General features: G+C 41.2%; 1 protein-coding gene across 3 annotated transcripts in view; it reads left to right on the top strand.

Moving 5' to 3' along the window:
- Positions 1-26,410, top strand: part of PPM1A (protein phosphatase, Mg2+/Mn2+ dependent 1A) — a 53,815-nt gene that overhangs the window by 2,132 nt on the left and 25,273 nt on the right. Inside the window, exon 1 of one of the 3 annotated variants that reach the window (XM_077819531.1) lies at positions 7,578-7,644. The exons of the other annotated variants lie outside the window; for them this stretch is intronic. The gene's annotated coding sequence lies outside the window, so the exon portion shown is untranslated. Of the gene's footprint in view, positions 1-7,577; positions 7,645-26,410 lie in introns of those variants that run through there. 3 annotated transcript variants of the gene reach the window in all.

Below are 26,410 nucleotides of genomic sequence, written 5' to 3'. Positions count from 1 at the left end.
GAGCTTCGTGTTTAGTATCAAATTCTTCCTGTCAGCATCCATAAACATGGAGCCCTTGAAGAAGAAAAACATTTTGATAGAAATTTCATCCTTCCCTGCAGTAGGGATTAGGCATCTCACAAGTATTTTGTCCCTGAATCTCGCTTGCTTTATGGGGTCTCCTCTAACCTGCCCCCTTGTTTCTTGTATCCAAGTCCTAGTTTACACTCAGTTTTGCTGGCATAGCTAGTGGACTAGAAAAAATCATACCCCTAGCCAACACAGTTTTGCTGGCAAAAGCCCTAGGGTAGATACAGTTAGACTAGGGGGGAAAAGTTCTTTTGCTAGTATAACTTATTTTGTTGTTGTTTTTGTTGGGGAACACTTTTGCTGGTATAAGATGCTTCTGGTGTATACAGCTATACTGGCAAACCCTTTCTGATGAAGTGAGCTGTAGCTCACGAAAGATCATGCTCAAATAAATTGGTTAGTCTCTAAGGTGCCACAAGTCCTCCTTTTCTTTTTGCGAATACAGACTAACACGTCTGTTACTCTGAAATCCTTTCTAATGTAGACAAGGCCTAACTCTTGATAATAGGCTTAGTCCTCTGGAAAGTAGTTATCTGGTAAATCTTAGCTTTTCGTGGTCAGTATTCAGTGCTTTTATTCTTTTTTTAAAAGTGAATATATGGAAAATATAAGTATTTATTGGGCTTTCTGTGGCAAGGTTTGTAGAGATGTTTCAGTGAAAAACTCAAAGGAGGAGGATGGAGATATCAAGGGATTGGTGAGAGTTGGTTGAAGTTAACATGTCTGAACAGGCATTCACTTGATAGTTTGATGCAAATTCCATTACAAGCAGTATATTATACAAAGTGTCATCATCCCCCCCCCCCCCCCCCCCGTGAAATCAAGCTGATTGTTTCTTACCTAGAGTATAGTTTAAACACAGTTAAACTGAGTCACTTTCTTGCTAAGACCAGCCTTTTAAAGCTGGCCACAAAATACTTCTTAAAGATTTCAGTTGGGCGTGGTTTAATTTGTAAACTTATGCAATTTATATGTTTTAGACCGCAGCTGTCGATAAAAGGGAGATCTTATTACACTTTGCCATTTTAGTGGAATTCAGATTATTAAGCATCTGCTTCCCAAAGATGAATTAAATATAAACTTTATGTAACTATAATAACCATGATTAATTAAATGTTAGTCAGGCCTATTCTAATGTCATAAGATTTTTTGAGTTTATCGGTTTAGCAAAAGTTGTGTAAGAATTGGGTAAAACAAAGGTGTGTCCATAACTTTTATTTAATTATTTTGTCACATTGTAAATGCCTTCTTACATCTTGGGAAGTACAGTCTTACTGCAACTGAATATACAGTATTTGTAACAAATGTTCATTCTTTTTATAAAATGAATCTGACTATTGTTTAATTCAGGGATTTACTGCCCTAGGTTTTTACTTGTGGAAATCTGGGTTCAAATGCTATTTTGGTCACAAATGAGAATAAGTTTAGTTCCATCCTTGATCCTAGTGTCTGTTGATCCACACCATAAAAATGTTCACTTTGGCATGAGTTGCTGTTTGTTATTCAAGTAATTGGTCTCTATAAAAGATGCCTTAGGTCAAGATGCTAGTGCCTTGGCAGAGCTCTGTGGGGAAGCTTGTGCAGCTCCTGCCATGTTATGTGTGGCCCTGGCAATTTAGTCCTCGGTTCACTGAAATCGTCAGTGCTTTAAATGGAGACGGTCAACTTGAAATCTGGTTTATTTTTCATATGCAAAAGTCCCTCTGTTTTTTTGCAGATTTTTGTGGTTTTATGATCACATCTTCACATTTTTAAAGATGTTTTTCCTCCAACATCTTTCAGGTATAATAATATAATATTATAAGTCAAAAATCTCACTTCTGTCAACTTTAAGTTGACTGTCCCTTCAGTAAAGTGCCCATCACTGTAATAATTCCAAGGTACAAAGTGTAAAGCCTCCTTAAATATAGTATAGTGCCTGAAAGGGTGCTGGTGAACTGAGAATGTTTGTTGGTTTGTTTGGCTGTAGGTCCATGAAATGCAGTTCACCAAGTGTTGCTGTATTTCATGATACCTAGACAATGCGTGTCACGGCTACATAGGGAGATCGTCTTTCCATGGCTCTCTGAGTAATGTTGTGGTATAGGTAGGAGGGGATTTCATAAGCATTCATGATAAGGGGGCGAATTCTTGAATTCATAAGACTAGCAAGAACATTTAAAAGGAGAGGGAACCAAAATGCGGGGAAGGGTGAGAAGTGCTATTGCACAACTGTACTGCCCAGTTGGAAGAGTCTCTGTCCCAAATAGTATACAGTCCAAAAATAATTCTAAAATTTCACATCCAGTAAACAGGCAATTTAGATCGCTGTTTCAGCAGAAATTTGTAACTTATTTAACATATATTTTATCAGGTCCCTTATTGGGTTTTTTTCAGTTGTTGGTGTATAGAAACCTGTTTTGAGGTCTACATTAAAAAGGATGTTTTCTGGCCTTGTTTTTTGGTTGATATATGAACAGTAGTTTTTAACAGGTGTTTAAATTGATTGCTGAAATCTTCAGGGGAAAAGGACTATATAAGTTCTCTCTAGTAGTAGAAAGGGAAACTCAGGTTTTGTAAAAATAAAGTTTTACCAAAACTAAACTTAGAGTCAAATTTGACCAAAGACAATAGAAGTGTTTTCTTCAAAGATGAGAGAATAATAATTCTAATGAGAGTTTTTAATCAAATAAGTACTCCCCTGTGTTTACAGTAAACATTTCAGTGGGGCTGCTGAACGATTCAGATGCTAAAGGAGCACTCAAAGACGATAAGGTCATTGTGGAGAAACTAAATAAATTCTTTGCATCGTTTTTCACAATTTAGGATATGAGGGAGATTCCCAAACCTGAGCCATTCTTTTTAGGTGACAAGTCTGAGGAACTGTCCCAGATTGAGGTGTCATTACAGGAGGTTTTTGAACAAATTGATAAACTGAATAGTAATAAGACACCAGGACTAGACGGTATACATCCAAGAGTTCTGAAGGAATTGAAATATGAAATTGCAGGACTACTAACTGCAGCCTATAACCTATCATTTAAATTAGCTTCTGTACCAAATGACTGGAGGATAGCTAAAGTGAAGGAAATTTTTAAAAAGGGCTCCAAAGGTGACCCTGGCAATTACAGGCCAGTAAGCCTCACTTCAGTATCCGGTAAACTGGTTGAAACTATACTAAAGAACAAAATTGTCAGACATATAGATGAACATAATTTGTTTGGGAATAGTAAACATGGTTTTTGTAAAGGGAAATCATGCCTCACTTATCTATTAGAATTCTTTGAGGGGGTCAACAAACATGTGGACAAAGGGATCCAGTGGATATAGTGAATTTAGATTTTCAGAAAGCCTTTGACAGATTCCCTCAGTAAAGGCTTTTAAGCAAAGTAAGTGGTCATGGGATAAGAGGGACGGTACTCTCATGGATCAGTAACTGGCTAAAAGATAGGAAACACAGTAGGAATAAATGGTCGGTTCTCAGAATGGAGAGAGGTGAATAGTGGTGTCCATCAGGGGTCTGTACTGGGCCCAGTCCTATTCAGTATATTCATAAATGATCTGGAAAAGGGGGTAAACAGTGAGGTGGCAAAATTTGCAGATGATACAAAACTACTCAAGATAGTTAAGTGCCAGACAGACTGCAAAGAGCTACAAAAGTATCTCTCAGAACTGGGTGACTGGGCAACAAAATGGCAGATGAAATTCAGTGTTGATAAATGGAAAGTAATGCACATTGGAAAACATAATCCCAACTATACATATAAAATGATGGGGTCTAAATTAGTTGTTACGACTCAAAAAAGAGATCTTGGAGTCATTGTGGCTAGTTCTCTGAAAACATACACTCAGTGTGCAGTGGCAGTCAAAAAAGCAAACAATGTTGGGAATTATTAAGAAAGGAATAGATAATAAGACAGAAAATATCATATTGCCTCTATATAAATTCATGGTACACCCACATCTTGACTATTGCGTACAGATGTGGTTGCCCCATCTCAAAAAAGATATTTTGGAATTGGAAAAGGTTCAGAAAAGGGCAACAAAAATTATTAGGGGTATGGAATGGGTGCAATATGAGGAGAAATTAATAAGACTGGGACTTTTCAGCTTGGAAAAAAGATGACTGGTATGGAGAAAGTAAAGAAGGAAGTGTTGTTTACTCCTCGTAACACAAGAACTAGGGGTCACTAAATGAAATTAATAGGCAGCAGGCTTAAAACAAACAAAAGGAAGTATTTCTTCACACAACACACAGTCAGTCTGTGGAACTCTTTGCCAGAGTATGTTGTGAAGGCCAAGACTATATAATAGGGTTGAAGAAGGAACTTGATAAATTCATGGATGATAGGTCCATCAGTGACTATTAGCCAGGATGGGCAGGTATGGTGTCCCTAGCCTCTGTTTGCCAGAAACTGGGAATGGGCGATGGGATGGATCACTTGATGATTACCTGTTCTCTTCATTCCCTTTGGGGCACCTGGCATAGGCCACTGTTGGAAGACAGGATACCGGGCTAGATGGATGTTTGGTCTGATCCAGTATGGCTATCCTTATGTTCCTTATGGTTTTAGTAATGAAAGGGTATCTGAAAATGAAATTGAATCAGATCTTAATATAAACCAAAGGAACTCTGACTAGTCTAGTTTCAGTGTTGGAGTTTAGAGAAATGCCAAAAGTATGCAAAAATAGTGAAAAGTAAATTTGACTCTTAATTCTCAGTTTTACTAATTAAAGATGTTTGCAATATCTGTAAGGAGGTCTTGATTTCTAAAAATGAATTTTAACCTGTTAAAATGTAGTTTTCATTGCAAAACCCAGGAAATTCAAATATAAAGTGTCATTACATTCTGATAAGCAATTATGGCCTCTGTCCAGCAAAGCATGTAAGCATGTGCTTAACTTTAATCATGTGAGAAATCCAGTTGACTTCTGTTGGACTGTTCACATTCTTAAAATTACTTATGTGCTTAAGTGCTTTACTGTATTGGGACCTAGAAGACGACATATGTATGTTTCCATGTTTATGTCTCAGTGGCTTCGGTGTCAGAAAGGAAAGATGGCCTTCTTATTAACTTGCTGACCCTGCAAATTCAACCTGGAATCTATAGGTCAAATTGTGTTTTTCTGCTGCATGAATCATGACTAATATATTAACGAAGCTCTGTGAAGATTATCTGTATACTTATGAAACAGAAAAGAAACTAGCTCACATTTCTGTAGCTGAATTGGCTGTACAGTGCTAACGAGTGAAAAGTAAGTTGACTCTGAATATGTACAAGGAGAAGTTTATAGCTACTTTTTCTGCTCATTCTTGTAGACTTTACTGTTCTGGGCACTAGGTGCGGACGTGGGCTCACAAGTCTGTCTTTTCAGTGCTGGACCAGTATCTAGCATTTAGAGTATACAACACTGTTCTCAGAAGATGTTATTCCTGAGGATATGGAGTAAAAAAAAGTTAGAATTTTTTGATATCAGTATTTTAAATTGACTTAATGTAAAGTCTAAAGATGTAAACAAACAGAGTTTAAAGATCTGTAAAGGTTTTTTAAAAGGCTTTTGAGGTTAACTTTTCTGAGTTATACAAGAGTCCTGAAAAACTTTTTTTAAATGGTTTTCTTTATGCTTGTCTTTTTACTTTAGAAATATCAGAAACAGTTCATTCTTCCCCAGTTTTGCGAGCTGGATTATGGGTGTCAGAGATTTTGGGATGGATATATATATATATAAACAAACTCACACATTAATTGAAGAGAACAGGGGTTAGTAATCTTTAACAAAAATATTATTTCTCCAAAAGATTAGTCATTGCACTTAAACCGTCTTCACCTCTCAATTTGCTGAACTTTCACTCCTAGTTCTTGTGTTGTCTTCCAGGTTAGACATGCCCTTAATTTGTAACGTAAAAAACAAACCGAATATAATGAAAACCTTCTTTAGACATTATAACAAAGCAAAACAGGGCGCACATATCCAATTATTTTCCTTCTGTAGGTCACCTTTAAAAAGATAGTGTAACTTGAATTTGTTTGGTTTTTTTTTACATCAAGATCGTTACATCTCAGAAGTTTGCCAGTGAGGCTTTCCCAAGGTCTGTGGCTCATTGATGACTTCTTCAGTGCCATAACAATATGTCATAGGAAAACAGTATGCTCTACTGTTCCAGAAGGTTTGAGGGTTAAAAAACAAGGTCATGAATTGAAAATCCTTAAGCTTTGTTATGAAAGTACAGTAGAATCTCAGAGTTATGATCACCTTGGGAATGGAGGTTGTTCGTAATTCTGAACAAAATGTTATGGTGGTTCTTTCAAAAGTTTACAATTGAACATTGACTTAACACAGCTTTGAAACTTTCCTAAGCAGAAGAAAAATGCTCTCTCTTTATTTTTTAGTAGTTTACGTTTAACACAGTATTGTGCTGTTTGCCTTTTTTTTTTTTTTTTTTTAAGTATCTCTGCTGCTGCCTGACTGCATACTTCCGGTTCCAAATCAGTTGTGTGGTTGACTGGTCAGTTTGTAACTCTGGTGTTCCTAACTCTGAAGTTGTACTGTAACTGCAGCTCACCTGTGGGAGTGTTTGTAAGCTTGAGACTTAAAAAACAAGCCCCAAATGGTGATATTTAAGTTAAATGCTTAATCAGTTTTTTCAAGTGGGAATGGGACTTCTCTGTGAGTCCACTCTTCCCATTTTTTATCCCACTGCCACTTTCCTGATGGTTCCACTTCAGATGTCCAAACTGGAACTGGACAGAAATCAAAGGGGAGTCCCGTCAACATTATCACTCAACTGAAAGTGCCACTGTTCAGCTATGCAGTGTTCTTTATTGCACTACCATTAGGCCAAATGAACCAATCCCTATTATGGAATAATTACTGTGAACATTTATATATAAACTAATCAAAGCAGTTGTTACTGCATCAGGAAAAGCTACCTGAAAGCAGAAAATGTTGTACTCATATAGAAGGGGGAGAAGACAGTGGTTGCACTATCCTCTAATTCTGATTACAATCCCAAAGTAACTGTTAATTCTGTTAATATCAGTGAAAGTTAAATATTGGCAACTGAATTTTCTTTATTTGGCCTCATTGCCTGTATGCTACTGAAGGTAATAGACAGGTTTCAGAGTAGTAGCCATGTTAGTCTGTATCCGCAAAAAGAAAAGGAGTACTGTTAGTCTCTAAGGTGCCACAAGTACTCCTTTTCTTTTTTTGAAAGTAATAGAGCACAGTTCACACCTGGTGATGTTTCAGTCTGTGTCTGCAGAATCTGGAAGATAGCATTACATCTGTCAGAGTCAGGTGATCTTTTGCAGCCATAAAGGCTAGAAATAGTTTTCATTGTAATGAAAGATTAAATTATTCAGAAACTGATAAGATCACCAACAAGAGTAGTTACTAATCAATAATTGCGGGGGAGGGAGGGGTGTTGAATGTTATCTGTACACAACTCATATGTGGGATATTCTCTGCTCCCCCCCCCCCATGCATGATCATCTTGTAGGTTATCCCTCTCAGATGCTGTTGCTCCTCTTGGTGGCACCTTATTGGGGTCCTGTACCCCATGGGAGCTCTGATCTGCGTGAAGGATTTCATCTGGTATGTAAATGAGAAGTTCATTCATAATATACACAACTTGATTGAGCAGGAAGTTCAGACCCACGTATAAAGAAATCAGCCCCTCTGGTCATTGTCCATGCTTTTAATTTTGAAAAAGTAGGACAAAGGTAGACTGAATTACATCACTTAATAATACTAGGGATGTATATTTAGGCTGTGGTTATACCTTTTTAAATGTCTGCAAGAAGAAATAGATTTATAATCCATAGATGAGATTTCAGAGGGCACAGCAAATTGTACTTCAAGCAAAATATTTTTTACCCTCTATTTTATTTCAGAATTCCTTCTTGTTCAGAGACCTTTTTGGTTCAAAAGACTTCTTAGGTTGTATTTGCAGTTTCCCCCAGAAGTGGGGGGTGAGAGGTTTAGCTTATAATTGAAACCTGACAAACTGTCAACTAATTATGTCATTGATGCAGTGTTTACTTACACATGTGTAACACAATTGTGCAACTGTTCAATGGGGTGTTATAGTATGATTTGATCACATTTTATTGTATATGCCAATTACCTTTGCTAAAAACTTACAGTAAAAAGACAGATGAAGGAAAGGGATCTAGCTTCCAAGAAAAGTTATCAATGGTAATAGGAACACATTTGTTGCGGTTTTTTTGTTTTGTTTAGGCTAATCACAGTACATCTCCTGCCTCTACCCCATCTACTCCCCACATACAGCTTCTGTGCTACTGAACTTGCATCCTTTCCACCCAATATTTTGCCCCTTCCTGCAACATAAAAGGAGAGGACAGTCATAAGATTAGTGAGAAATAATAGATGACTTCCTTGATGCTTACAAAAAAGCAATTAAGATGTGAGACTTCTGAGAGTTAAATGAGGAAAGGTTATTTGCTTTGCTCAGCAGCTTAGGAAGGTTTTTTCACATATAACCCTTGATGTGGTTGTAAAGAAATAGACGATCAGGGTGCAGAAGCTGGCACCGTTAGCAGAATGGGTAGAGGTGTAGTCTGATTAAAAACAAACAAACAAAAAAATAAATATTCAGCAGATAAAAAATTCAGCAGATTAGAGTTCTTACAGATTGTATCTCTTGAGTCATACTACGTTATATGGCTCGTGTTATGAGGCTGTTTTTTGCTGGAAACATGCTTCATCAGTGTTTGAGGTACTTTGATACCATGCAGATTAATACCATAAATAAGTATCATATAAATAAGTTCTGTTGGCAATTGGGTGCATACCAAGAGATTACGCACCCTAACTTTTCTTTAAACAGTGAGGACAAGGGAAAATTGAATGAAAGCATCATTTAAACCGTGCAACAAACCACTTATTTCACAGAAGGTCCTCCATGGTACAGAAAGCTTTTGTATTGCAAGGTAACAGAACCCATTAACGTTACTGTTTGTTCACATCCATGCTAAAACCAAATCATATTTTAGCCATGTCAAAGGCTACCATATTGTAACTTGGACCAACAACATGGCAAATTTCTGAATCTCCACCAATAAATGAGCTACTGGAAGTATTGTTTCACCTTCTTTAAGGTAAAGTTCTATAAGGGAGGCTGTATTATTGCTCTTAGCATTCTTAACTTCCAGCCATACCCAACTCTGAGGCTATTTCTCCCGCAAATAGTCTCACTCCAAATGCCAGTGTGTAATTTAAGACTATTTAACTGAAATGTTGAGGCGCACAGATCAGCAGGAGCTAGATCCCTAAAAAGGTTCATAGGAAAATTATTTTGTATATCAGCCAAGAAATTAAACTAGAGTTATATTTTGAAAAAATACATGTGGGATCCCATGTTTCTCTGTTAATTCTGTATCAAATTAAATAAGTTCCTAAATAAATAAAAATGTCTTTTCTAACTGCCAGTGCTGCAAACCCAGCCATGGATCTGAAAATCAATCTGTGTAGTTCTGGCTTGTGTACCGATAATAAAACTACTTTGAATTAGAACTTGGCTAACAACTCTGAATGAGCCAGAAAAGAATCCAGCTCACTTTCCCATAGTCAAAAGTAGACAAAACCTGTAGTTGTCAGTAAAGTAAGCACATAGAGTTTGAATGTGCACAAGCAACAGATTTGTGGAGTGTGAAACTTCTTTCATCACTTTTATAATTGCTTCATCTGGGAAGAGGGGAGACTGCATCCTTCCTTCTTCTGAATAAGGTTTGGGTGAAAAACAACTTTAAAAGAAAAAATGAATAAAAAAGCAAACAATTTCTACTATTTTAAAATGAAAGTGGAAGAGTCGGGGTGGAGTGGCCTTTAAGAAGGTGGCTGAAGAACTGAAATCTGCCATTTCCAACCAGGAAAACCAAGATGTTGTTTCCTTAAGTCTTTTGACTCAATACTTACTGTTGAAATTCAAGAAGATAGCACTGCAGGGATGGAAAGCATATAAACAGAAGAACAACGATCTTCTGGGTTAGGATGAAGTATCTATGTTCAATTCTTGGGCTTTGTCACAGACTTCATGTGGAGCTTTGGACAAATCACTTAGGCCAGGTCTATGGTAAGAGCACTTTGCCTGCATAGCTATACCTGTACACTATTCCAGCAAAGATCTGATAGCGTGGCTGCAGTTTATTGTGGCAAAACTGCACTTGTGCTGGTATAGCTCTTTCTGCACCACTCCTATTCCCCCCCCCCCCTTCACTAAGGGCTTTTGCTGGCATGGCTTTATCGATCAGGGATTATACTTCTTCACACTTCTGACCAACATAGCTATGCTGAAAAAGTTTGTAGAGTTGTTCTTAATCTGGCTACACCTCATTTTTCCCATCTGTAAAATGGGGAGAATACTTCCTTTCTCCCAAATGCTATCTGTCTTGTCTACTTTAGATCGTAAGTTCTTTATGGCATGCTCTGTCTTTTACTACAATGCCTAGTATAATAGGGCCCTGATTTTGGTTGTAGCCAGAAGGTGCTACCATAATGCTTCTACTAATTCCCATATCTACATTTAAGAAGGGTGTATTTCATTTCAACTTCTAATATTTTTGAAAGAGTAAGAAAAATAAATGAAGGAAACTAACCAGCAAAGTGATGCAGCATTATGAAGTAAGACAAGTCAGTTTGGTAATGTTGCACACTTGTTCAATTTTCAAACAAGCACTTTCATGCTTTCTCCCATGCTGCCCCCTGTAAACATCCACAAAGCAGCCTCATCATGCTTCAAAACCCTCCTTAAAAATTTCCTTTTCTGTGATGCCTTCAAGAACGTTGTCAAGAGTTAGGCTGCTGGTGTGTCACTGATTATCATGCTGACCAATATTGTCTCATTGTTTCCTTATATTACCCCCTATCTTTCTGTCTATCAATCTGTTCTCTTGTAATTTTGTTCTGTTTGTACAGCACCTAACAAAATGGGGTCCTGGTTCATGAATAGGTCTCCTAGGTACTACAGTGATACAAATAGTAACTAATAATATCCTCTCCTAAAGTCAGCAGAGCAGTTGCTTGTCTGATCAAGGTTATAGTGATCTCAGAAGGAGACAGTTACTTTCTGCTATTGAACAGCTAGTAAAATGAAAGGAACTTCACAAAGTAATGTTGAAATTACATCATCGTGTCTTCAAACTGCTGCAGTAACTACTTGCTTTGCTAGGGTAACACTACTCTGACAGGACATATTACAGATTTCCATGTCTAGGGCGTCTTTTAAGAAAGTCAGATCAGCTGTACTTTTTCACTGAGTGCTGATCTGTGCATTAATGTAGAAGCAGCATTTGTTTATATGGAAAGTAGATAACCACTTGCAACAAATTCAACTAAATTAATTTTAAAAAGTTTTTTTGTTTTTTTTTTTTCTGCGATTTTTACTAAGAAATGTCTGTTGTTCTTTAAACCCCCCGGAGAGATTCCTAAGATTTTAGAGATCAGACCATTCTTTTGTGGCTCCTATAACCAAAACAAGTGGAAAAGAGCTACTCGCACAGAAAAGCAATTAAGATAAAACACAGTTCATCTCCTGATACCAGTAGGAGCCCAGCATGACTGTCAAATCTCCCTCAAAGGTCACCTTTGGGGCAGAAATGGGGGTGGGTGGGGATCCTTCGACCAAACAGGAAAATATCCTGTGGTCCAGCAGCCTAGAGAAATGAAAAACCGAGCCCAGCAAAGTGAATTTTAATTTTGTCTTTGACATACTGTTGATCTGAGTTCAGAATCCAAGATGCATTTTTATCAAAGGAATGATGATCTAGACTAGAGCTCACTACTCTGGTAGATTTGACTGTGATATTTGAATCTTCCCACTGTTAGGTAAATAGCCACATTCACTTGTTAATTACTGTGTGAAACAAAATAACTTGCTCAGTTGGAGGGCAGGGGAAGAAAATAAAATGTTTTTCATATATGATTTAGATCAGGGTGGATTTGATTTAAAACATGATTTAAATCACTAGTCAGGAAGACTCGATTTAATCATGGATTTCTACATAAAAGTGCATTCTTGTTGGTTGTTATAACCTTAATACATATTCTTCACAACTACGAGATAGATGTAGGTTTCATTTTTAGAAGGTACACGCTATATATTTTTGAACAGTGATTATTTTGAAAAGCTTTCATTTTCTGAAATAGCTGTAAAACTCATCTGAATGATTGTTTGGTTATTTCATTTACCAAAGGTAATTGAAGCAGATATTTATGAAGTCATTGGGAGGTGAACTATCTCCAATTCAACAAGTTAATCATTAATATTTGGAGGATTTTCTTGCCATGTTGTATTAGGAAAACATCACCAGACAGACATTTAAATTGTTTTTTTTAACTAAAACCACAATGTTAAGTATTCTGGATTTTTTTTCTTCAACAGCAAACCTATAATAATTTAACAAAAAAGCATATGTCCCTCCCTTCTCACATTTATCTCCAGACTTCTTCTCCTTGTCCAGATCTGTTCTGTCACCAACAATATTCATTGAACTTTTTGAAACTTTGCACTTTTAGAAAAGAGAGGTAAGGGATTGACTCTGTGTACACAAATTTGCAGAGGGACAGTAGGGTTGAGGTCTGTTATTTATCACCTCTCTATATAATTTATTTAAAAACATTTTTGCTGTTAACAAGCATGTTACCGCTGGAGAGACAAATCCACAGTTTGATAACTGCAAAACTAAGCATCTATGATGGTATCTTCTAGACTGAGCACTGAGTCTCCTTGGGTAGATAGAAAGATTAACCTAAATAATCTGTTCAGAAGCCTGTGGGACCCCATAAAATTGGGTCCCTAATCCATGAACTATTGGAACTCCTTTACTAAACTTTTCTTAAACATTACATGAATATATTGTTTCATACTATAGAATTAGAATTTATAATCCCTATTCCGTGAGATCTTTGAGCTATAATGTATCTTAATTAAAGCTATCTTTAGATAGGTTTTTTCCTCAAAAAGCATTTTATCAAAATCATCTTTTTTTTTTTTTAAATCATTGATTTTTATCCACCCTGATTTAGATGGATCAGGAAGTAGTTCATGTGTTTTTATACCCTTTTCCTTCAGTGCAGTAATCATAAGCTTGCCTCTTCAGGTAATCAGTTCTATCCTTTCTCAATTCCTGTTTTTATTGGCTTTTTGTTTTGCCCTGTCCTTTATTCACTTTCCTGTTCTTGATCGTGCTTTTCCCATGCCTAACCCTGCTTCCTATGGCCTTTGTTCCCTGACTACTTTGTTACTGCCACTGCACTTTCTTCATTCCTCTGCTTTCCTGTCCATCTTCCCACCTCTTCCCATTCCTCCTGCCACAGATCCTTCTGGTTCCAGCATTTTATTCCTTTCCCTATTAGAGGGGCACATACTACTACTCAGGGTAGAGATGATAGGACTAATCATGTATACACACTCCAACACTGGGCATAATTCCACTTGGTGAAATTTTCAAGTAAACTGGCATGAGGACAGTTTTAGTTTAAGCATTGAGTCACACATGTCAGTCAGCACCTGGAACTTAAGTGCAGCTCAGATAAGAAGCTTGTCCTAGAGAGCGGAACAGAACTCAATGTTTAAAAAGACTAATTAAATATAATTTCCTGTTTCGACAACCAGATAGGAGTTTCAGGTTTTCTTTGGACAAGACTTACTCTTAGCCTGTGACTGAATTTCTTCAGACAAATGGGCCTCCTCTGACAAGAATACATGGATATAAATCAGTAAGGGATACTCGGTAGAATTTATAAGAATGCTTCATGGCTTCATATGTACCTCCTCTATCAACTGATAGTACAAAGAGCAATACAATCAATTTCTTGTCTCATGGACAAGGAGGCAATAGAGCTTTGCCATTTGCTTCACTGGTAAGATTTAGGGAAACACATGATTGGGCAAAGGAATCTTATGAATTCTTCTGAGGTATCCATGGCTGTCCATGGTCCAGATTAGTAACAACCCTGTTTTTCTGTGCCAGTTTATTTTGTGCAGCGCCATTGCATCCTGCCTTAGGTCATCACCTCGCAGTTGGCACTATGGCTGGTTAGATATTTTGCTGGCTTTTCTAGCCTTTTATAATATTCTCTGCAGTTCCATGCACTGCCTGCACATTGCAACTTGAATTTTCTACACTTTTTTTCAGTTGTAGGATATTGTCCTCTCAGTTAACTTTTAGGAATGAAGGAAGGAAACAAAGTACTTCAGTCATGGATGAGCACAATAGCTTCATCTTCTGCCTTGGAGAAGACCAGCATATTCATGCAGCTCAGGACTCTCTCAAAATGTTGCCCATAATTGTTACATTTTGTATAAAGCACCTCAAATCCTTCCTCGAATGACTAACATGACTTCTGCAGGAAGCTTCCTCATGAAGAAGGACCTAAACGGAAATTAGAGGCTGAGATAGTGACAAGGGAAACTCCACCCGAGTTAGAATTAGAACTTAGTTTTATAGACGCTTGCAAAGTACACATTTTTGAGTTTGTCATCTATTTATGGCAATATATTATCAATTTATCCTCTTTGTCAATAAATACAGCATTTCTGTAGCAAGAACATTGCAAAGAAATGTTTTGGAACTAGATAGCGTCCAAGGAAAAATTGTGCATGTTGCATATTTCACTCTTCCATTGGTCTCGGGGCAATGGCACCTTCCTTCAGTTCAAAGCCTGCCAAAATAAATTGGACATTAGAAGGGTCCTGATCTTCATAACCAGAGTTCACTACTTCTTTCCTAATTGTAGGAGAAGTAGCAGGGATCCATCAGTCTTCATTAGCAATTTTGGATACTATGGTCGGATGTGTTGACCATCTTGAAGTAGGCAGGGAAGAGGTTAATACTCAGTGACTCAGAGAGGACTGCTTTTTCTGGCTGTCAGTGCAGGGTAGCAAGGCTGGGTCAGGGTGGAGAAATAATCCTGCAAGCAACTATATAAGAGCATTGTGGTGTGGAGAGTCAGGGGCTATGTGGCAATGGGTCAGGGAGGAGTCACATCTAGGAAGGTGACTGAAGAGAAAGGAGGGTCCTCTTTCTCTGGAACTTGACTGAATTGAGCCATGTTTTGACCTTACTTTGAATAAGCCATAGAATCATAGAATATCAGGGTTGGAAGGGACCCCTGAAGGTCATCTAGTCCAACCCCCTGCTCGAAGCAGGACCAATTCCCAGTTAAATCATCCCAGCCAGGGCTTTGTCAAGCCTGACCTTAAAAACCTCTAAGGAAGGAGATTCTACCACCTCCCTAGGTAACGCATTCCAGTGTTTCACCACCCTCTTAGTGAAAAAGTTTTTCCTAATATCCAATCTAAACCTCCCCCACTGCAACTTGAGACCATTACTCCTCGTTCTGTCATCTGCTACCATTGAGAACAGTCTAGAGCCATCCTCTTTGGAACCCCCTTTCAGGTAGTTGAAAGCAGCTATCAAATCCCCCCTCATTCTTCTCTTCTGCAGGCTAAACAATCCCAGCTCCCTCAGCCTCTCCTCATAAGTCATGTGTTCTAGACCCCTAATCATTTTTGTTGCCCTTCGCTGGACTCTCTCCAATTTATCCACATCCTTCTTGTAGTGTGGGGCCCAAAACTGGACACAGTACTCCAGATGAGGCCTCACCAATGTCGAATAGAGGGGGACGATCACGTCCCTCGATCTGCTTGCTGTGCCCCTACTTATACAACCCAAAATGCCATTGGCCTTCTTGGCAACAAGGGCACACTGCTGACTCATATCCAGCTTCTCGTCCACTGTCACCCCTAGGTCCTTTTCTGCAGAACTGCTGCCTAGCCATTCGGTCCCTAGTCTGTAGCGGTGCATTGGATTCTTCCATCCTAAGTGCAGGACCCTGCACTTATCCTTATTGAACCTCATCAGATTTCTTTTGGCCCAATCCTCCAATTTGTCTAGGTCCTTTTGTATCCTATCCCTCCCCTCCAGCGTATCTACCACTCCTCCCAGTTTAGTATCATCCGCAAATTTGCTGAGAGTGCAATCCACACCATCCTCCAGATCATTTATGAAGATATTGAACAAAACCGGCCCCAGGACCGACCCTTGGGGCACTCCACTTGATACCGGCTGCCAACTAGACATGGAGCCATTGATTACTACCCGTTGAGCCCGACAATCTAGCCAGCTTTCTACCCACCTTATAGTGCATTCATCCAGCCCATACTTCCTTAACTTGCTGTCAAGAATACTGTGGGAGACCGTGTCAAAAGCTTTGCTAAAGTCAAGAAACAATACATCCACTGCTTTCCCTTCATCCACAGAACCAGTAATCTCATCATAAAAGGCGATTAGATTAGTCAGGCATGACCTTCCCTTGGTGAATCCATGCTGGCTGTTCCTGATCACTTTCCTTTCATGCAAGTGCATCAGGATTGATTCTTTGAGGACCTGCTCCATGATTTTTCCAGGGACTGAGGTGAGGCTGACTGGCCTGTAGTTCCCAGGATCCTCCTCCTTCCCTTTTTTAAAGATTGGCACTACATTAGCCTTTTTCCAGTCATCCGGGACTTCCCCGGTTCGCCATGAGTTTTCAAAGATAATGGCCAATGGCTCTGCAATCACAGCCGCCAATTCCTTCAGCACTCTCGTATGCAAGTCGTCCAGCCCCATGGACTTGTGCACGTCCAGCTTTTCTAAATAGTCCCTAACCACCTCTATCTCCACAGAGGGCTGGCCATCTCTTCCCCATTTTGTGATGCCCAGCGCAGCAGTCTGGGAGCTGACCTTGTTAGTGAAAACAGAGGCAAAAAAAGCATTGAGTACATTAGCTTTTTCCACATCCTCTGTCACTAGGTTGCCTCCCTCATTCAGTAAGGGGCCCACACTTTCCTTGGCTTTCTTCTTGTTGCTAACATACCTGAAAAAACCCTTCTTGTTACTCTTGACATCTCTCGCTAGCTGCAGCTCCAGGTGCGATTTGGCCCTCCTGATTTCATTCCTACATGCCCGAGCAATATTTTTATACTCTTCCCTGGTCATATGTCCAACCTTCCACTTCTTGTAAGCTTCTTTTTTATGTTTAAGATCCGCTAGGATTTCACCATTGAGCCAAGCTGGTCACCTGCCATATTTACTATTCTTTCGACTCATTGGGATGGTTTGTCCCTGTAACCTCAACAGGGATTCCTTGAAATACAGCCAGCTCTCCTGGACTCCTTTCCCCTTCAGGTTAGTCCCCCAGGGGATCCTGGCCATCCGTTCCCTGAGGGAGTCGAAGTCTGCTTTCCTGAAGTCCAGGGTCCGTATCCTGCTGCTTACCTTTCTTCCCTGCGTCAGGATCCTGGACTCAACCAACTCATGGTCACTGCCTCCCAGATTCCCATCCACTTTTGCTTCCCCCACTAATTCTACCCGGTTTGTGAGCAGCAGGTCAAGAAAAGGGCCCCCCCTAGTTGGCTCCTCGAGCACTTGCGCCAGGAAATTGTCCCCTACGCTTTCCAAAAACTTCCTGGATTGTCTATGCACCGCAGTATTGCTCTCCCAGCAGATATCAGGAAAATTAAAGTCACCCATGAGAATCAGGGCATGCGATCTAGTAGCTTCCGTGAGCTGCCGGAAGAAAGCCTCATCTACCTCATCCCCCTGGTCCGGTGGTCTATAGCAGACTCCCACCACTACATCACTCTTGTTGCACACACTTCTAAACTTAATCCAGAGACACTCAGGTTTTTCTACAGTTTCGTACCGGACCTCTGAGCAGTCATACTGCTCCCTTACATACAGTGCTACTCTCCCACCTTTTCTGCCCTGCCTGTCCTTCCTGAACAGTTTATAACCATCCATGACAGTACTCCAGTCATGTGAGTTATCCCACCAAGTCTCTGTGATTCCAATCACATCATAGTTCCTTGACATCACCAGGACCTCCAGTTCTCCCTGCTTGTTTCCAAGGCTTTGTGCATTCGTATATAATCACTTGAGATAACCTGCTGATCGCCCCTCATTCCCAGTATGAGGCAGGAGCCCTCCCCTCACAGACATTTCTGCCTGTGCTTCCTCCCGGTATCCCGCTTTCCCACTTACCTCAGGGCTTTGGTCTCCTTCCCCCGGTGAACCTAGTTTAAAGCCCTCCTCACTAGGTTAGCCAGCCTGCTGGCAAAGATGCTCTTCCCTCTCTTCGTAAGATGGAGCCCGTCTCTGCCCAGCACTCCTCCTTCATGGAACACCATCCCATGGTCAAAGAATCCAAAGCCTTCTCTCCGACACCACCTGCGTAGCCATTCGTTGACTTCCACGATTCGACGGTCCCTACCCAGGCCTTTTCCTTCCACGGGGAGGATGGACGAGAACACCACTTGCGCCTCCAACTCCTTTATCCTTCTTCCCAGAGCCACGTAGTCCGCAGTGATCCGCTCAAGGTCATTCTTGGCAGTATCATTGGTGCCCACGTGGAGAAGCAGGAAGGGGTAGCGATCCGAGGGCTTGATGAGTCTCGGCAGTCTCTCCGTCACATCGCGAATCTTAGCCCCCGGCAAGCAGCAGACTTCTCGGTTTTCCCGGTCAGGGCGGCAGAAACCATATTGTGCTTTTACTTAGCACGCTGGCAGATGGAAGCCTTCTTATATTTTTCTCTTTTCTTTTTAAAGATCAGGGTGGATTAAAAATAGACTTCTTTTTAATGTAAGCCCTCGCCCCCTAGATTTTTTAAAAATTTATATTAAATACAGGTTTATTAAAAAAATAAATCTGAAATTGACAACTTATATTATGGCCTAAACTACTCATAATATATTTGTCATGTAAATTAAATACAAAAAATATTTAAGCAATAAATGTTCTCTGCAAATGCTAAATCAGCTTTAGACAGCAGTAGCCACTTCCACAGGTGCAGAGAGAATATTTTTTTCATTCCAGTGTCTTCAGTGATTAGTCTATTCAAAGTTGAGAAACCAATTTGGGGTTGAAAAATCAGGAAAGCTTGTTTTCTTCTAATCTATGAATAAAAACAAGGTGTGAGAGTGAAATCTACTAGTTCTGCAGTCTTGAATCATATGGTGACCAGAAACAATCAGTTCAGTTCACTGACTGCAGATAATGCTTCCTTTGTTTAATAAAACAGTTTTACATGCATAATGTTTTGATAAACTTTTTTTGTGTATCCATCATTTTAAGGTCTATTTAATACAAAAAATTAAATACTATGTTTGAATTTTAATTTAATTTGAATTTCTGAATAGATTGGCACAAGTCATAAGTAAAGATTAATCATTATGTAATAAATCATTCACCATTTTGTAACCATAAATGTAAAAATCGAGAATCTGAATCAATGTACAGTAAGCTATATAATTCTTTAAATGTATAGACATTGTGTATCCTCCTGGTTAGCAATAATGGACCACCAAATTTAATGTAAAAGCTATATTTAGTTGCAAATCAGCATGTTTTAGTGGTTACCAACTAATGAGAATCAAATTTTCTTTAGGAAAATAACCAAAAAGTACAAAAGCAAAATATGACTAAAACTGATTATATAAATTAAGATTTCCTGCTGACTGACTTCATGATTAAAATGAATGGTATAAATTAATTTGTTTCAAATCAACCTATCCTGTGTAGGTACTGAAAAATTAAGCATATTGCAAAGATATTTAAATTCTTCTTTGAGTGCTGTCCCTGTAGGTGCTCCACTTCAGGTGTGTGTGTGTGTGTGTGTGTGTGTGTGTGTGTGTCCTGGTGCCGTTGATCAGAGATTTATGGTGGCGGTATCTGGGCAGGTCTCACATGCGCAGTAAGTGTCTCGTGGAGCCTTTGGTGCTGCATCTGGCACACGCACAACCCAAACCCTCCCGTTCTTTTTCAACTGTCCTCTACTGCAGATGGAGCTCAGGGGCAGTGTTCGTTTCTCTCGCCAAACCTTTAAATAGTCTTTTAAAAGTTATAATTAGTTTTTGTAAGTGTTAGTGATAGTTTTGTGGGGGGAAGTTTACTTTTCTAGTTTATCCTCCCTGTGCTGAGGTTGGTTAACTGTCAGAGATGGCGGGTTCCCCAGGCTTTAAGTGATGCAGCTCTTGTCGCAAAGCAGTGCTCATTTCTGACAGACACTCTGTGTGTCTGATGTCTTGGGGAGATGCGTATCCTGCATAAATGTACCCATTGCAGTAATCTGAAAGTGAGAGCCCGGTGTGACCGAGATCTCCACTTGAGAATGATACTGATGAGGAAATCTCTTGAACCAGAGCCAGACCTACTGACTGCCTCTCTGGGCACCCCCCCACAGGAGACGTGCCTTCCCCTAAAAGATGGAGGAAGAGGACACAGAAAGCACCACAGAAACATAGGCGGTCTCCTGCAGGTCACTACTCCTGATGCCAACAAATGCTCGGGTGAGCACCTACAATATTCAGGGCACCTCCAGCACCACTGAGTCTTGAGTGAAGGAGATGGGGTCGAGGCGGAGATGGGAACATGCCTCCTCCATGCCACTGAATTCACCCGTAAAGGACCCAGTACTGAGCCATCTTCTCAAGCACCATGCCTCTGCCCCTGGCACTGGCATCGCAGTTGGCACCAGCTGAGAGAACCAAGTTGGCACTGACTGTGCTGACTAAATCAACACCACATCTTTGATGGCACAGATGAGAGCGTCCCCAGTGGTGCCAACGGCACCGACATCAGAACTGACATAGAATCTACTCCAACAGAGAGACTTGGCTGTGTCATCGGCACCACTGTCCCCACTACTCGGTACTGAGGGCTCTCCTATAAGTTAGAGGAGATTCCCATATTTCTCATGGCGCAGTACACTCATCCAGTGATGACGGTGATGTGCAGGAACCATGTTGCACTTTCTCGCCGCACCACTCATCACCGAAAGACCGATGACATGGAGCCAGATGGGTCCTAAATAACCTTATAACTGGCCAGCTCAACCATGGGATGGACCACCTTGGATGACAACGGCCTTCCCAATGTAATGGGTATATTGAGAACCCAGACCAGACCACCCGTGACTCATGGAGATGATCTGAGGTCTAATCCCACGTTTCCCACCCTGCAGCCAACGGAGGCTCAGGACATTGGGGATGATGCAGAAACAGCCACTGATCAGGAAGCAACATCTCCTGCTCACAATACTTCCTCTTCCCCACTGTCGCCTACCTCGGTGGATGACTTCAAACAGTTCCAGGAACTGTTTAAGCAGGTCGCCTAAAGCCAGGATAACTCATTGGAGGAAGTGCAGATAAACCAACACAAGTGGGTATAAATCTTATATGCTGCATCTACTTCCAAAATTGCCCTGCCCATCCATCAATGATGTGATCTTGGAACCAGCAGAGACACCTTGGCAAACACCGGCCTCAATTCCACTGACATGCAAAAGGGCGGATAGAAAATATTATATCCCTGCCAAAGGGGTGGACTTCCTCTTCTCACACCTGCCTCTCAACTCCTTGGTGATGGATGCTGCTAACCAACTTGACAAATAACTACAGTTTCAATCGATCACACAAGACCACACAAGAGTCTCAACCTCTTTGGATGAAAAATTCACTTCAGTGACATTACAATTCTGAGTCTCCAACTATTTAGCCTTGCTGGCTAAATATGATTATGATAATTATGGGAAACTCAGCTCGTGGACAGTGGAGTTCTCTGACGAGAGAGCATCACAATTGCAGGTCATTGTAAATGAGGGTTAACTTGTAGCTAAAACAGCCCTCCAAGCATCTTTGGATGTCGTAGACACAGCAGCCAGAATCACGGCCTCGGCCATAGTCATGCACTGGGTATCCTGGTTACAATCCTCTGGCATACCTAAAGAACTCCAAACCGCGGTCGAAGACCTACCTTTTGACCGAGAGAAGCTATTTTCAAACAAGACACACAAGGTGCTCCACTCAATGAAGGATTCACGAGCCACACTTTGGGGATCTACATGCCACTTGCAAAGAGAAGATTATACCAGCCTTATCAGAGGAATAGGGATTCCTCTTCCGAGTGACAGCAACAACAGTGGAATATGAGAACCAAAAATATCACCAATGGTCACAGCGACAGAGAGCATACCAAGCTCAACTGTCGACTTCTCAGTCAGCTCTGCCTAAGCCACATTTCTGAAATTTTGGTTGAGGGTCCAGACGACCTCCGTCACCAGGCAGTGCTTTCACCCTGCCTGTCCCCATGCTTTGGACAGCGCCTTCACCCATTCTACCACAGCTGAGCATCCAATAACAATGGACCAATGGATGTTCGAGATCGTACGATCGGGATATACCATCCTCTTTACCTCCTGACCACCTACCATTAACCCCACCCCTCCTTCTTATGAGCACCTGTTATGACAAGAAGTTGATCATCTTCTACAACTAGGTGCCGTGGAATGAGTACTTTTGCAATACCGGGTGAAGAGATTCTACTCCCACTACTTGACCCAGAAGAAGAATGGGGGGATGAAGACCTATCTTGGATCTCATGAAACTTAACAAGTTTGTATGCACTCAAAAGGTCAAAATGGTGACACTGGGCATGATATGTCCAGCACTGGAAAAGGGGGAGTGGTTTGCGGTCCTCGACCTACAAGATGCTTACTTTCATATTACCATACACAGTCTCACAGGAAATTCTTGTGTTTCACTGTAGGACATGAATACTTCCAATACAGAGTACTATCATTTGGCCTATCCACTGCACCAAGAGTTTTGTCCAAAACCCTAGCGGTAGTAGCAGCATGTCTACGCAAACAGGGAATAATGATTTTCCCTTACCTGGATGATTGCCTTCTCAAAGTCCCATCTCAACAAGAAGCACTGGACTTAGTACAGACAATAACACTATTCAGGGATCTAGGACTTCAGAGAAACAAACAAAAATGCGCTCTAATCCCTGTCCAACAACTGGACTTCATCGGGGCACATCTCAGTGCCATAGAAGCCAAGGCATCATTGCCCTTGAACAGATTCACAGCTCTGACAAACATTATCTCAGAGGTAAGAGTCAGCCCCCAAATACTGGCTCAAACTGTCCTGCAACTGCTAGGACACATGATAGTCACAACATTTGTAGTACGACACACAAGACTACATGTGCGCTGCCTACAGAGCTGGTTGAGCTCAGTTTACGTATCCAGCAAGCACAGCCTTCACAAACGACTTACAGTACCACCCTGTGTCCTGTACTCCCTACATTGGTGGACAAGACCAGAAAATCTATGAATGGGCATCCCGTCCCAACAGGAATTAGTAATCATGACAGCTGCCTCGCTGATAGGCTGGGGCGCCCACATGCATTAGCATACGGTTCAAGGCAAATAGTCTCTTGTGGAGACTCAGCCACATATCAATCTATCAGAGCTACACGCAGGTCCGCAATGCCTACAGACACTTCCTACTTCACATAAATAACGAATCCATTCACATCATGACTGACATCATTGATTTAAAATGTGGGCAGTCCACAAGGGGAGGCTCGATCTCTCACTGTGCGCATGAAATTTGGGCACTGGGCATCACAACATAAACTTTTTGGCCTCCTACCTTTCCAGCTGTCAGAACGCGATGGCAAATATGCTAAGTAGGTACTTTTCTCGAGACCATGAAAGGGAAATGAATGGGAGAGTCTTGCTCTCCATTTTCCACAGGTGGGGTACTCCCCTCATGGACTTGTTCACATCCCCAACGAACTGCAAATACGCAATGTTCTGCTTGAGAGCAGGGATGGAACCTCTGTCACTGTGGGATGCCTTTCTCATCACATAGTATGCACAACTCGTGTATGCTTTCCCACCGATTCCAATGATATCATGTGTGATATACAAGATACGAACAGACAAGGCCAAGAGTATCCTCATAGTTCCAACATGGCCCAGACAAGCATGGTACCCTTACCTGTTTCGCATGGCGATATGTGCCTCTCGAGGTCTCCCTTGTTCTGAGACAGCAGATCTGGACAACAACGGTCGCACTCTTCACCTGAATCTGGAGAAACTCCACATACAAGCGTGGCTTCTGCATGGTTCCATCATGGCGAACTAGCCTGCTCAGAACAAGTTAAACATGTGTAACTAAACAGCAAGAAGGTGACCATGCGTAGTACTTACTTCAAAAATGGAAGATATTCTCCTCCTGGCGTCAAGAAAAACACCTGATGGCCTCCACAGCACCACTACAATTAGTGTTGGAATACCTATGGGAGCTTGGGTTGAGCAACGAGCTCGATCAAAGTCCATCTTGTGGCCATTACTGCATTCCATCATGAGACTGGCATTTTGGGATGTATAAGTAGGGGCATTGCCAGCAGATTAAGGGACGTGATCATTCCCCTCTATTCGACATTGGTGAGGCCTCATCTGGAGTACTGTGTCCAGTTTTGGTCCCACACTACAAGAAGGATGTGGAAAAATTGGAAAGTGTGGGGAACAAAAATGATTAGGGAACTGGAACACATGACTTACGAGGAGAGGCTGAGGGAACTGGGATTGTTTAGTCTACAGAAGAGAAGAATGAGGGGGGATTTGATAGCTGCTTTCAACTACCTGAAAGGGAGTTACAAAGAGGATGGATCTAGACTGTTCTCAGTGGTAGCGGATGACAGAACGAGGAGTAATGGTCTCAAGTTGCAGTGGGGGAGGTTTAGGTTCGATATCAGGAAAAACTTTTTCACTAGGAGGGTGGTGAAACACGGGAATGCGTTACCTAGGGAGGTGGTGGAATCTCCTTCCTTAGAAGTTTTTAAGGTCAGGCTTGACAAAGCCCTGGCTGGGATGATATAGTTGAGGATTGGTCCTGCTTTGAGCAGGGGGTTGGACTAGATGACCTCTTGAGGTCCCTTCTAACCCTGATATTCTATGAACTCAATCTTTGTGCACCCAAATACTAGATGCTTCCTCCCGGGTCTCCAGAACATTAACCCAGAAGTTTGCCAACCTACCCCGGCCTCAGACCTTAATCTGGTGCTGAAGTGCCTCACCATACCGCCATTTGAACCCTTAGCCACCTGTCCCCTGCTGCATTTATCCATGAAAGTGACCTTTCTGGTTGACGTTACTTCTGCCAGATGGATGAGTGAGATCGGGGCGCTCATGACCAATCCTCCTTATGCAGTATTCTTCAAAGACAAGGTCATGCTGCGTCTGCACCCAAAATTCCTATAGAAGGTAACAGCCTACAAAATAAACCAACCAATCCGTCTTCCCACGTTCTATCCCAGGCCTTACGGCACTCCAACAGAGGCCATTTTGCATACACTGGACATTAGGTAGGTGTTATTGTTTTACCTGGAAAGGACCAAACTTGAAATCTCCTAGACTTTTTGTTTCTATTACCGAGCATTCAAAAGGCTGTGCAATATCCACTTGGAGATTGTCTAAATGGATCTCCACATGCGTTCAACAGTGCTATCGTATTCGGAATACTGACCCTCCTACGCATATCGGAGCACATTCCATGTGATCTGTTTCTATCTCGATAGCATTCCTCAACAATTTTCTGATTTAGAGATTTGTAGGGCGGCCACTTGGGCCTCTGCATAGTGCTCAGTGAATGTGTACACAATCACGCAAGACTCCAGGGCTGACACCATAGTTAGTTGGCCTAACCATACGTACTTCTACGATGCAAATGAACCCGAAGTCCCTCCTGCCCTCTGAGGGGCACTGCTCCATAGTCACCTGATGTGGAGCACCTACAGACAGCACTCAAAGAAGAGAAGGTTATTCACCTTGTGCTGTAACTGAGGTTTTTTCGAGATGTGTCCCCCGTGGATGCTCCACTACCCACCACCTTAGAGTTCCCTGCTTCTAGAGAAGGAACTGGAGGGCTCGAGTTGTGCGTGTGCTAGATACAGCACAAATGGCACTGCGACATCCTACTGTGCATGCCTGACTTGCGCAGACACGGCTGCCATAACTCTCTGATCGGCACCATGAGGCACCGAAACCTAAAGTGGAGCATCCCTAGGGACACGCATCTTGAAGAACTTCTGTTACTGCACAAAGTGAGTAACCTTCTCTTCTGACTCAAACTTCTGTCACAGCTATGTTGTTGCATAAAGGAGTCATGATCTCACTTAGGCTATTGGATCTACATAGAAAGTTGTACCAGTCTAATTAAAGGTGTAATTTTATACCAATTTAGTTAAACCAGTGCAACTTCTATGTTAAGGTAAGCCCTTAGAACTCTATGATTGAGTGAAAGATGTATCAGGGACTTAACTAGCTAGAGACTGATATTTGAATGATTAGTGGGATATGCTGGCAAATGATATGGGTGGTGGAAACAGCAAAGTGTGCACAATATTCTGGTGAGAAAATTGCAGTTTTCTTTCTTAGCACCTCCTTTTCTCTCCCCTCTTCCCCTGCCCCCCCCCCCAAGGCCATTTGATCTTTTTATGATCTCTGC

Source organism: Eretmochelys imbricata, chromosome 6, assembly GCF_965152235.1.
Source record: "Eretmochelys imbricata isolate rEreImb1 chromosome 6, rEreImb1.hap1, whole genome shotgun sequence".
NCBI lineage: Eukaryota > Metazoa > Chordata > Testudines > Cheloniidae > Eretmochelys > Eretmochelys imbricata.
Note: the sequence above shows the minus strand (reverse complement) of the source record. Positions and strands in the feature narration are given on the sequence as shown.